This window comes from Phodopus roborovskii, unplaced genomic scaffold, assembly GCF_943737965.1.
Source record: "Phodopus roborovskii unplaced genomic scaffold, PHOROB, whole genome shotgun sequence".
In the NCBI taxonomy this organism is placed as follows: Eukaryota; Metazoa; Chordata; class Mammalia; order Rodentia; family Cricetidae; genus Phodopus; species Phodopus roborovskii.
In genome coordinates, this window is record NW_026125545.1 from 1,700,155 (window position 1) to 1,712,312 (window position 12,158).

A 12,158-nucleotide genomic window follows, 5' to 3' on the forward strand; every position below is an offset into this window, starting at 1 on the left:
CCTCAAGTGGTCAACACAGGATGGAGAGGGCCCGCCCATGGCTCCTCTTGGTGGGCACAGACTCCAGGAGATAACAGGTCCTGAGGAACCTCTCTAGCAAATCCAGAACTCAAAAGACTCCCAGAAAAAAAGTGGTTTTCAATCCCATTTTTTTCAAACTCCAAGCAAAATATTGGCATTAGAAAAAAAATTTCAAAGTCTGCCTATTATTTATTAGCTCTGATAGTAACAGAAAATCTGAAGTTAAGAAGATGGAGGTAGAGAAATTAGTCAGCCCTAATTGACATGTGCTTTGTCCAACTGGGAGGAAAGGCACGCACAGGCGTGCATGCGCGCGTGCGCGCGCGCGCGCGCGCGCACACACACACACACACACACACACCACAGTGCTCTCTCCCAGGTACCAATCATTCACCTGTCAGAGAGGAATTAACTTTTTAAAGGTTACCACATGAAGGGTCGTTCATTGGACACTGTTCTTAGAACAGCTGCACACTGCGCCAGTCAGTATTTACCAAGTTAGTGATACTTCATCCAGATGGTACCCCCAAATCCCTGCTCCATTTCCAGAGGGTGGGCACTTCATTTCAGGAAATGGCTGACTCCTGTGAAGTGAGACCAAAATCCAGGCTGTTCTTTTTAACAGATTTCAAAGTGCAGAAAGAAGCTTGCCTGCCTCAGATTTTAGACCCTCTTCCAGATAGGGACCTGCATGCATCTTTGCATCCAGTGGGAAGGACTATTCTCAGCCCTGGGGGCTAACTCACTTAGCAGACTTCCCTGTGGTAAAGTCCAGAGGAGCGGCTATGGAGACTGCTGGCCATTTCTGGGTGCCCAAAACCCAGAAGCTGTAGGAAAATCTCTTGAAAGGTCAGTGTGTGCTGAGCTGAGTGTCCTCTCCCACTGTCTTCCCCTGGGTTAGCTACTCGGCTGCCACTGCCCACAGCCATCTGGGGGACAGAGCCAGGCCTAGGACAGTGGACCAGGGTGGTGAGGTTGTTTCTTCTTGTAATTTCTAGACCTTTGTTCTGGAAGCCAGAGCAGAGTCTGGAGACCCACTCTCCCCCTGGGTGTGGGGAGAGCAGTTGAACCCAGGCCAAGGCTTGGCTCCAGAGATATTAAATGTTCTAAGAGGAGAGAGCCAAGAGGAGAGGTACCTACAAATTACATCTCCAAAAATAACTTTTACATGCTGGTGAATTTAGACTAATGAGACTGATGCTTTGGACTGTGTTTATAAAAAGGATAGTAGATTTATTTTTCTATATTTTTATTGTATTTATGTATAACATAAAATATACCCATTTTAACCATTTTAAGTGTACTTTGGGTATTAATTACATTCATAAAGTTGAGGGGCTGTCAGTACCATTCTAGAATTCTTTTGCCATCCTAAACAAGAACTCTGTACCCATTAGAGTCCCCCTTCTCCTTGCCCCAGCTCCCAGAAACTTCCACTCTTTCTATCTCTAGGAAACTGATTCATGTAAGTGGAATTGTACATTGTTTACACCTTTAATCTAGGTTAATCCACTGGGCATGATTTATGTCTTGAGGTTCATCTATGCTGTAGCTGGTGTCAGAGCTGCCTTCCCTACTAGGAGTAAATGATATTCTATTGTACATTGCACCTTTTTTTATCAGCTGATAGATGCTTGAGTCGTTCCTTGGATGTTCTGTGACTACTGAGAACATTGGCATGTAAATGTTGTAGATTTGTTCTTTGCAGATTTTGAGAAATGAACCCCAGTTAACTGGACAAATGTATTACAGAGGTCAATTATGACCTTGTAGTTCCAGCTCTCTGTCAATGGAAGAGATCTCATGACCTGGAACATCAGGTGACGGTTAGGCAAGAATCCTTCGGTGGGACATTTACACCAAGTAAAGGAGGCCCCTTCTACCTCTGTATTCCTGTGACTGTATGCAGGGAGTTTGTAGACCCTAAAGGCCACATATGCAGGAAAAGATAGCCATGTCAGAATACAGCAGACACTTGCCTTGGGTTGTAACATCCTGGTCAGGATGATGAGTCCAGCTTCCTTAGCATGGGCCTTCATGTTCCTGTGTCTCCTGGGAAGAGAGCACATTCTAGGGAGGCCCCGCCCTGGCCCTGTTTCCTCACAGGCTATGGGAGGTCCAGGGATGGATGGAGACAAGTGAATACAGGACCTCCTCTTGAGGTTTTCAGGACTGTTTGTCAGCTTAGGTGGGGATGCCCTGGGCTCATACCTAGTTAGAGTCATTCTGCTACTGTTGGGAGTTTCTTATCATTAGTTGAGAAGGTCCTGCCAGAGAACTCCTGCTTTCCAAAGTAAGTTTAATTGTGGGTGATTTCATTCTGTCCTTTTCATGTTGAAGCCGGGGCCTTGCATCAGAGACCAGTGGATTCAGGGAGCTTTTTGTTTGCATGTGAATCATAGGTTTTCCAGCTGAATGTCACTTACTTGGAATTTTTGTCTGATTTTGTTTTTGTTTTTGTCTCTTGGTGTTTTTCCATCAGGCTCTTGGCTAACCAGAAGAAGAAGTGTGGGGGGGGGGGAGTGAGGGGGAGGGCTCAATCTGCCTGGAGCAGGGTTTGAGTTGGCTACTCAGAGGCTGAGTATTATGAATGTGAAAATAAGAAAACGGATGCTTTATTTTGCTTTGAGGGAGGAACCGAAGCCAAGTCAAATCGAGAACTCTAATTTGGGAGTAGTGTTATTACAGGTCATTGGGAGTTGGGTAAGGGCTAAATTGGGAGGCCAGTCACATGAGGAGGCAGCAAAAGCAGGCACATGGGGACCAGCCGAGGCCCATTTACAATGAAGTTTTACTGTATTTACTACATGGTTGAAAGGAACATATGGCAGATCCAGAAACCAAGTAGTAGTGGTTAATTGGTTACTCTAGGTCCTGGCCCATTTTTTGTTTTATACACAAGCTAGGGCTTCCAGTGTGTGTGCTTTGTGGGGCTTTATTTAGGACCTGGAATCTGTGCCTTGACGCGTGGAGCAGGCCGTGTACTAAAGGTTATATGTCTGTTCTCCACATTCAGGTCTTATTCCAAGCTGCTTGCTTCTTTTTTCTCTGAAGTCCCTAAGCATTTTATACACCATGGTCAAGATACCTGGATAATCACACATATGCACGCGTGTACGCACACACATACACACACACACACACACAGAGAGAGAGAGAGAGAGAGAGAGAGAGAGAGAAGGAGAGGGAGAGGGAGAGAGAGAGGCTATCTTTCAGCTTTATTTCCATTTCTCATCATCAATGCTGCAGAGGCTAGCCTGAATTTAAAAAAAAATATAGGAAAAGCATAGCTCCCACCCCACACAGTGGCCAGTTATGAGATGCCCCTCCCTACTTCCACCTGGTTTAGTTGTGTGAACTGAATTGCTGACTTTTCTTGAATTCTAGTTGCATTTCCAGATGTCTTAGGCTCAGCCTAGTTCGCTGCATTTGAGATAAGATGTTAAAAAAGCTCGACTATCTAGAACCAGTGAATTGCTATCCAGGGCAAACAAGTTGTGGTCATGGTCCTAAATGGAGTGCCTTGCTAAGTGTGTGACAGTCTGCTGTTGCCACCGCAGCATGTGAGCCAGCAATGCTTGTGATTGACGTTAGGAATGGAAGGTGTGTGGAAACTTTCTATAATAGCAGCTTGGCCCTCAGTTGGCAGACAAGTGAGCAGAGACTGTGGCGCCATTCACAGCCGTCCCAGGGTATTGGTGTGTGACCTTAGGCAACTTGCTCTGTGCCTCAGTTTCCCCTATGGATTTGAAATAGGGAGGTTAAGTTCATGAGATGTTTGAGAAGTAGGGTGTCATCAAGCAAACAGAGGGAGAGTAGAAATCTTGTGAGAATTAATACAGAGTTTATACAGCCATGTATGCCTGAGCAAGCCTGGACTGCTCACCCCTTCTCAGCATCGCTCTCTGTCTGATGCCTCTGACGTCACAATACCCAGGTGGTCACTCAATAATGATGAGCTGTGCCCAGCAGACACCAGAGGAGGGGAGAAGAGGAGGAGGACGAAGTGGAGAGGGAGGAGATGGAGCAATCCCTTATGTGATCGACCACTCCATCCACGCACACAGTTTTCACCTAACATCTGGTTCAAGTGTGATGTTTCCAGCTCCATATAACCTGTACAGCGTCTGCGCCCTCCCCCTCAAACGCAGCCCAGTATTATGGTCCTCTAATCAAGAGAACTGCGCTCCTCTTGCTGCATGTCTCGTGGTTCATCGGCACACCAGTGAGTTAATACTTCTTCATCGGACGGCTCTCCGGAGCAGCTGTTTAGAGGTAATGTTCTGGCTGTCATGGCTTCCTACAGCCCCATCACAAACTCTCCTCCGGGAGCGGTGCTGTCCCTGTGGACTATGTAGGGGCCACGAGGGTGGGAGTCTATGGTTAGGAAATACGACAGCACTGACATTTTTGCCTCATTGTGTTTGTGAGCCATCCCAGGCTGGGTCATACTTTATTACACAGCACCCTAAAATCCAAATGGGTATAGTCCTAGTTTCCTTGTCCATCCTTAGTAGGATTCTGTACCCCTTTTCGCTGCACAGATTATGATGAGTAGAACAATGGGGAGACATTTCTGTTTCAGAAATATGACATTTTGATTTTGATGACTTGCATATTGTTTTAAACTCCACAACTTCTTTAAAAAAAAAAGTGCATGTCACTCTTGAATCATCCCTCGGATCCCTTCTCCTGGCCAAAATAAAATAAAAATCACCTTTTCTTACCTGGCTTCACATGTGCCTTATTTGGAGGTTATAACGCTAGAATGTAGAAGCTATGCTTTTCTTGCTTCCTACTGCCAGTGGTTCTCAAGCACGAGCCGCTATCTCAGTCGTCTAGAAGGCCAGCCAAACAGGATCCTCCTTCAGTAGCTGGGCTGGGCTGAGGAGGTAGATTTCTAACACATTTCTGCATTTCCAACAAGTTCCCAGATGTGCAGCCTCCTGCCCTGAAGCAGTTTAGAGCTTCTGGACCAGTCCTCCTCCTTCCCCAGGAAAGAACAAATAGGAAGGAGGTCAACCTGATCCTATGGATGACAGTGACAATAGCTAGTGGTTACATGGTACTCACTGTGGACCAGGACTAAGTTATAGGCTTATTTTGCAAAAATTAAATATTGGCTGGCCCAAATTAGTGAGTTATCTCAACTGACTGTTCCCAGTCAGTTACAAAAATTAAATAACTTGTGCTCAGGCATTAGGTCACAGGCAAGAGACTGCTTTTTCCAAAGAGGGGACAATGGAAGTATACTGTGGTTGACTGAACCAAGTTCATAGAGCTCAGTAGGAACTCAAGCCTGGATAATACTGTGCTTTGGGATCCATCTTTTTATGGCCCACTCCACCTCCCACTTAGAATACCCAGTCATCTTCTATAGTTCTTGGAAATAACTGCCTCCAAAAGGTGCTCCGACAGCGTAGTTTAGGTGTGTAAAACTAGGGTCCTGGATGCAGTACCAAGGTGCCTTGCCCACCTCACCTGCTGTCCTGTGTGAGCAGAGGCAGGACCAATCCATGGTATGCAGATCTGTTGAGCATGTGGCTTAGAGGCGCGCGCGGTAGGAAGCTGCTAGGGCCATGCTTGTAGAGAGAGGCTGGCCCTGTCTTATGGGACCCACATGCCATTGCCAATTCTGTCTTAGTTTTTACTGTTGATACTTAGCATTGTCGTGTGGGGGGGGGGGCGGTAATCTGAGGAGAAGGGATAGACTGTTGTCATCAGCTATCATAGAAGAATTTGTGCATCTCTTTCAACCCATCCAGTCCAGCAAGTCTGTATGGTAGGCCTCAGTTTAGGGAAGGGAGTACCAGTTACATTAACAGAAAGTAATATCCTTACTCTCATTAAATAGGGATGTGACTAGAGAGAGTCATATGGCCAGGTCAGTCATTGAGATTGGGGGTGGGAGGGGCTGACAACATGGATAATGGAAGGGCAGAAGGTGGGAGGGAGGAGATTTGGGTATACACAAGGCACATCACCAGCACAGAGTATCTCATGTCAAAAATAGGACTTAGACAGCAGAAGGCCATCTCTATTGGAACAGTGACAGTAGATCCAGGTTCTGATGGGCTACGCTTCCTGCCAAGGAACGGGTTGGATGCTGGCTGGAGATCTTCTGGAAAGCTAAAGATCTTTCAACATTTGAAAACAACTGCCTTTTACAGTCTGCCTTTGCTTCCCAATATGGAAGCTGTCTCAGAGTGCACTTTACTCCTGTTACCTGACTCTCTCCAAATTAACTGCATTGAAGTCATTTCTGGGGTCTCAGCTCATTCTCTGACCCCTCCACTAATTTCACTGAAAGGGCAGGTTCTGGTGACTGAGACTGAAGATAAGTACCAGGTTAATAGCTACACCCATCTCTAAAGGCAGCGGTATGAAATGTACATTAGAACAAAGCGACATGCTACTGCAGTCATCCTCAGCTCAGGACCAGTGAGGCTAGAAGTTTGCATTATCTTTCTCCTCACTGGGCTGGACGATGACCAGTAGGTGAGTTTCTAAAACCCCTGGACATAAAAGTGCCCCATTCTTCCTACCTCCCACCATAACATTCACAAGATTTCCCTACTGGAAGGAGCCTCCCATGAAGATCTGCCCTCTCTCTTCAGCAGTGAGATTTGGCAGCTCATAGCACAGCGTGTGGGTCTGCTGATCCTGGGCTGTTGAAAGTGGGTAGACAAAGCTCACTGGTGTCTGGACCCTGCTACCTGCGCCTGCTATTCTCCATGACTTTCCCTTCCCTTGTTTCGGGGTCTTCCTTTCTTGCAGAATTCTAGACAGCATCCTTGATTTCAGGGAGAATGAGTCACAGACATTCTACTTTTGGTCTCAGTTTTGTCTTCTACAGTTTCTCACCCAGTTAACTAACTAAAGTGACGGGCCAGTCAACCCCTGTTCAGTCCAACCAGCTCTTCTCCAGCCTGTGACCTATAGCTCTGCGTAGTTTTGTGCCCCCGAAGAGGGGAAATAGCCACAACCTTTTCATTCTTCACCTTCCCTTTCTTTGTTCCCTGACTTCAACTTTTAGAAGTAGTGTCCCTACTTTAAAAAAAAAAAAAACTGAACCTTGAGTCTGAGTACATCACCAAGCCTACTAACCTGAGTGAGTCTGGAGCACAAGTAACAGGTGACTATAATAGGCCCTTTCTGCTTAACTTTGCATAAGTTGGCTTGGGAGTGGGCTAGGAAGAGAGGTGTGCCTCTCATTCCCTCTACAGGGCTGTGACTGTGGAACACAAATGGGTGTGTTCCAGGGTCACCTAACTCTGTTCTTGCGGTTAACCAGGACTTCATAATGCAATGCATGGTCAATTTGTGACAGAAATTCAAATATCCTCCCTCAAAAAAAAATTGTCCCTCTCTTCTCCATGGTATGACTTATAAGTGTAAGCACTCAAGATTTATTGTCTAAATGCATCAACACCTCCAATATGCATATTTTGGGGATATCAATGTGTTACTCCTTGGTAACAGTATTTATATAATTATACACCATAGCATAGGCTCACACATTCGCACTTGCATATTGGATTCCCAGCTCTTCAGATAGGACATTTTGGCTGTGGGTTTTTGAGCAATTTCATTTAGTTTAGAAAGTGTGGAACCCAGTGAAGTGACAGTCTGGATTCATTTTAAAGAACAGGTCTCTAGTGCCAGGGTGGAACATATTGGCTGTAATTTTCCCCGAACCTCTTGTGTGAATTAGCCATTGTCCAGGTTGACCTATGTGATCCAGCATGAAATATCATATTCTTCTGAGAGCTGCTAAGTCCTCCAGCATACTCCTCCAGCTGCTCCTCTCCAGGCCAAGCACTTAGGTACCAGGCACTTAGGCCTTAGCATTCTCTGAACCCATCTTACATTGCAGTGGTCATCGCAAAGCCTGGATACTATGGGATTCTGTTGGAATTCCCATTTCTTGTGCTTCTGATGAGACAATAGCCAGTGCTCACACAGTCTTACTAAGCATGCCTTTTCTTTTATGAAGTCATCACAAGGATTCATTATTTTAAAGACTGGGAACATCACTTTGTGGTGTGGGGGTTTGGTCTGGGGTGGGGGCGAAGGCTGGTGAGGGCAGAAACATAAGCCTTTACAGAATTTGCAGAAGCTGCCAATGCTAGCAGCTATGTGGGTGATGCTTACAAAATTCATCATGTGGTTGTCAAGGGCAAGGGAATGGTGTTTCCATCTCCATTTTCCATGAGTTTAGGAGACCCATTCCTAGGAAGCTTTATTAAAGCTATCACCATTCAGACATAATCTTGACACAGTGCCATTGGAATTGCTTTCCTTTAGTTCTTCAACTGATGTTAGCAAAAGAGTTTTAAGTAAGTTTAATCTTGCTATCTCAGCCTCTCAAATCTTTTTTGTGAGGATTATTTTAATTGATGTTGGTGACCATCAGGGAAAGCACCCAGGATCTCTTTGTTCTGTGGCAGAGTTTTCCATCCCAAACAGAATGTTAAGAAGGAGGGGCAGTAAGACTGTTTTGGACAGTTTGGAAATTGAACTGTTTTGTCAGTTCTTTGTCTTGTATATGTCATTCTTATTTGACTTGAAAAATAAAACCAATCAGAATACCACAATATAACAGTGTCTCCTATTTAAAGAAATTTCTAGAAAATAACATTTTAAATTAAAAAAAAAACCAAAAAACAAAAACAAAAGTTAAGCTGGAAAGATGGCTTGGCACTTGTTGCTCTTGCAGAGGACTTGGGTTCAGGTTCCTACACCCACGCAATGTCTCGAAACCCTTCTAACTCTAGTTCCATGGGATCTGATACCATCTTCTGACCTCTGTGGGCATCAGGCACATGTGCATATGAGCAAAATACTTAGACACATTAGAAAAAAAAAACCTCACAGTCTAAAATACCATCAGACAAATTACCAGAAATAATCTATAGCCATTAAAATGTGGTGAAGAAGGAAATGTTAAGACTGAGGAAATGGAGCCCATGACAACCCCCATGGAGCTGGTATTCCAATGGAGAGGGACAGAAGGCAGACAAAAACAGCCAGCAGGACACAAAAAGCTAAGCACCTGGAGAAGTAAAGCAGAGGCAGGGAGGGGGGAGGGGGGAGGGGGAGATTTGAGATGGGCAAAGTTACTATGAAAGGGATTTCATTAGAGATGTAATATTGGCACAAAAGTGAGTTGATGGGTGCTACATGTGGGCCAGGGCGAAAGTGTTCAAGGAAGAGAAAACACCAAGGTTCCTAGGATGGTGTGTGTCTGCCACGTTCAAGGGTTCTGAAGGAGGCCTGTGTCTGATGTGATAAGGGAGCTGAGGTGGACCAAAACCAAGAGGGACAGAAGCAGGGTGCGACCCTGGCTTTTCCTCATGACGAGATTGTGTGTTGGTCCATTTTCTACTGCCTTAGCAAAGGATCAGAGACTTGGCACCTTACAAGGACAGGGGGCTTATTTAGCTCACAGATTTGGAGGCTAGAAGTCTAGGAAGTCTAGGACCAGACCAAGTCCAGTCCAGGGTTGAGCCTCTGGTGGGAATTTGTGGTGAATGGCATCACAGTGAGGAGTCCCTTCTGGGGGCAGTCACCTATCACCTAAGTAACTTCTGACATGGCCCAACTGTCAAGAGGTCAAACCACTTCTGTGCTACTTCATCGAACCAAGCATTCCAGCATGTGAGCTCTGGACCATCCTCAAACCACACCTAAATCATAGCAGATGGGTATCACTAGCATCTCTAATCTGGAGAGTGACCTATCAACTAGGCTTAAAAGATCATTCTTGCAAAATGATGGTTATGATTCATAATAGACTTTGCTGATGATGGAGTGGGTTGCCAAAGAATGTCCAGATACTGGATATATTGTGAATATGCTAACAGATCAGACCAATTATAGCAGGTCTGGAGAAAGGAAGAGAGGGATGTACTACCATTGAACACATAGCTTTGAGGCCCCGTGAATGGAGCTGTGGAGGGTGCAGCTGAATCCATATGTCTAGAGATCAAGGTAGACACCTGGACTACAAACTCAAATGTGGGAGTCTCCCACATATTTCAGGCCAGAGATCAGAACCTGGTGGTTGCAGAAGCTAGCTTGCTGTATACCTCTTTGGAAATGGGTACCTCACCTACAAATGTCAAAAATAGCCAGCAGGGGTCAGAAACAGAAAGAGAGCCACAACTCTGAGTTGAGCCTTGGCTGAAAGATCTCAGGATGAATTCCCAGCAGGCCTGGGTCCTTTGGAAGCAAAGGAACCATCCTGGAGTATCCAGCTATGCCAGGGCCTGGTGGAAAGTCTTACAGATGGAAAGTCCTTGTTGAAGAGAATCCTGACCATTATTCAGCAGTGACGAGCCATTGCAGGTGTTTGCTGAGGTCAGAGATGCTTGGTTTCTGTTCTTTGAACATGACCAGGTGCTCATGAATGATCTACGCAGCATCTGATAGCCTGCTCACAGAGAAGTCTGCCCTGCTTTGTGGCTCTACTATATAGATCCCTGCCTTTGCTGCTGAGTTCAAAGAGCAGGATTTTTAAGTGAAACAGACTTTCCTGTGTATATACAAGGCCACATCCACCTGCCATTTCCCCACTCCAACTCACTTCAGACTCCTGCTGCCCCACTTCTTGTCCTAGTAACTAAAATCCACTAAGTCCAGTTGGTGCTCCCCATCTGTGCATATGTATGGGATCACCTACCACAGCTACATACAGCATTGGCAACCTTCTGGTAACCACGCCTCCGAAGAAGAATTTATTCTCCCTTTCCTAGCATTTGCAAACTGCTAAATTCCTCATTTAGGGGTGGAGTCCCGTGAGCTCCGCCCCATCTGTGTTGGAAGTTGGGCTGTTGATCTTGCGCATAACCACAGCTGCCAATAGCAGTATCGTGTCCACAGGCAGCGCCTTACAGTTCACAGCTCTCCTCCCCATCTCTCAGCTCTAAGTTCTCCCCACCTCCTCTTCCAAGATGTTCCCTGAGCTTTGGCAGGCATTGTTTTTTTATGAACCATCATGAAGCCCTTTGTATTAGCTAATCATTGCTGTGTAATAAGTTTCTCCTGGGGGCTGGGAAGATGGCTCAGCAGTCAAGAGCATTTGTTGATTTTCTAAAGGACCAGGGTTCAATTCCCTGTACCCACATAGTTTCTCACAACCCTTCATAACTCCAGTTCTAAGGTCAGACACTCTTCTGACCTCTGAGGCACTAGACACAGGTGCTGCACAGACACACGTGAGTGAAATATTCATACATGTAAAATAAATCTTTTTTAAAAAATTAACCGCATGGGCTGGAGAGATGGCTCAGCTGTTAAAGGCTAGGCTCCCAACCAAACATATCAAAAAATTAACCCCAAACAGAATGGCTTAAAATAATAGCCAGCCGGGAGGTGGTGGCACACGCCTTTAATCTCAGCACTCGGGAGGCAGAGGCAGGTGGATCTGAGTTCGAGACCAGCCTGGTCTACAAGAGCTAGTTCCAGGACAGCTTCTAAAGCCACAGAGAAACCCTGTCTTGAAAAACTAATAATAATAATAAATAATAGCCTAGTTGGGTAGTTCAGGCCCAAAGTGTCTAACCACATCACTGTCATGACATTTACTGAAGCTGTGAAAGTCATTTTAAGGTGGCTTATTGGTATGACAGCTCAGCCTGTTCTGACTCTTAGCAGAATGCCTGAGTTCTCCTCCCCTGGAGATGCCTAAGCATCTTCAGAGTTGGTATCAGTGGCTTCCCACACAGCAGGGGAACAAAGAAAGCAAGGTAGAAACTGCAAAACTTCCATTAAGATACCTCTGGCACATTCTGTTAGTCACACAGATGTGTGCCAGTGGAGGAAAGTGCATAGGATGTGAATGACAGCAGTAGAGGAACAGTGGGGACCACTTGACAAATGAGAGAGATGCTTCATCCATCTGACTTCTTTATATAAGGGACCACTTGTTATACTAGGGCCCTGGCAACTACAGACATTCAGATCCCTCGTGATAACTGATAAATCAGCACAGTTTGAAGACCCCACCACCAAGTTACTCAGATTATTCTCCCAGCTCAAGAAGATACCTTGGGAGACAAGAGGCAATAGTAAGTGCCATCTTGGAGTCTCATCACTGGCATGCTGTATTTGCCATTTTTTCCTGATTTTGGGGG

At 45.6% G+C, this 12,158-nt stretch overlaps 1 protein-coding gene across 3 annotated transcripts in view; it reads left to right on the top strand.

Annotated features, from left to right (window-relative positions):
* Samd4a (sterile alpha motif domain containing 4A) overlaps positions 1 to 12,158 on the top strand; it is a 206,677-nt gene that overhangs the window by 109,346 nt on the left and 85,173 nt on the right. Inside the window, exon 1 of one of the 3 annotated variants that reach the window (XM_051177080.1) lies at positions 3,991 to 4,296. The exons of the other annotated variants lie outside the window; for them this stretch is intronic. The gene's annotated coding sequence lies outside the window, so the exon portion shown is untranslated. Of the gene's footprint in view, positions 1 to 3,990; positions 4,297 to 12,158 lie in introns of those variants that run through there. 3 annotated transcript variants of the gene reach the window in all.